Raw genomic sequence first — 1730 nt, forward strand, 5'->3', positions numbered from 1 at the left:
CTTGTGCGCTTTTTTTTGTGTTGGTTGATTTCTCAAACCTTCTTCTTTCTTCAATTCATCTGACAACCAAAACAAAACATTCGACAATTACTAAAACCATATGCGAAAGTCGGTGGTCCATTATTAACGATAATTTCACAGTAACAATATTACAGTAACATCATTACAGTAACATCATTACAGTAACATCATTGCGAGTTTATGACAATGTTAAACCATCATATTTAATTGAAAAAAATCACATAACATCAAATATACAATGTTGTAAGGATATTTTAAGTTCAATTTACATCATGCGATTTTAATGTTCTTTATGTAACGCTATTACGAGAATGAGTTTCGTTGATTATTTTACGAAAACTAATTGAATCCTCACATTTACCGCAATTTCACGAAAACAAATCCAGGTATGAATTTAATAATGTGAAAACCTTAATTTTTTTTACAAACACTTATAACACAAATAATAAACGGTAAATAATATAAAATGATGTTATACCACAAAATAATCCATAAAATCGCAAATTAACACATAAATCAATTACAACAAAGCATGAGAAAATGAAAGATTGTTAGTTTCACCATGACATAGCCCTAACGTTTCAGAAATAGTTTGAATACAACATATAATCGACATTAATAGTATGAACAATCAACAATAACAATTTTTAAATTAACTAGAAAGCGTAGAACTAACCTGGAAATCGATTGAAGGTAATCGAACGAAAAATGCGATTTCAGCTGAAAGATCTAAATCGGAGTTTGATTAAGTTGTTTAAATCGATTGAATAGATTCAATCCCGAATTGCTAGAATCATGAATTAACTGAATTGATTAAACTAATAAAATTGCTTATTGCTTGAGTTTCTAAAATTGATGAGATTAATTAAACATGAATTGTTGAAAATTGGAAACCTAGAATTTGGGGATCTGTAGAAGAAGACGATTTAGAGAGAGATGGGAGGAAGAGAGATAAAGTGATATTGGGTTATGATCTTTGTTAGGTTAGATTTTTAAGTTTATATAGTATGAGCTAGGATTAATCTCAGCCATTCATTTGTTTAAAATCGAATGGTGGAGAATCGTGAGACGGACTCACCTAAGATACCTAGACTCACTCGATCTAGTTTTATATATATATATATATATATATATATATATATATATATATATATATATATATATATATATATATATATATATATATATATATCGCTCAAATGAGGCTTTTCATGCCTTTTTATAATATTATTATATAGACGTGACGCTCAAATTAGGATTTTCATGCATTTTTATGTTATTATATAGATATAGATATAGATTATATAGAGAATCTGCACTCTTATATATTTTTTTTGTTCTTTTTAATGAATGAAATTGAGAAAACTTCTCTAAGAGCTCTTGGGGAGAAAAACAAAGGAGAGCTAAGTCTCTAATTGAAAAGGGCTATAAAATGTGAGGATGTAAGAGAGAATTTGTTGTTTCAAATTTTTTATGTAAGTGTAAACAAAAAAAGTGAGCCAAAAAGTTAAAATGTAGAAAATATTTATTATTGTTAACGTAAAATTACTTTGTACTCTTCATTAAGAGAGCCTAAATGGAGAACAAAGTAGGTCATATACATCTTTATTTAATTATCGTACATGATCTAACATATACGTACTACATTTAATCATTGCACAGCCATGAAAACTATATAAATATGAAATTATTATCAGTTACGTAAGTAT

This window comes from Silene latifolia, chromosome 7, assembly GCF_048544455.1.
Source record: "Silene latifolia isolate original U9 population chromosome 7, ASM4854445v1, whole genome shotgun sequence".
Lineage (NCBI taxonomy): Eukaryota > Viridiplantae > Streptophyta > Magnoliopsida > Caryophyllales > Caryophyllaceae > Silene > Silene latifolia.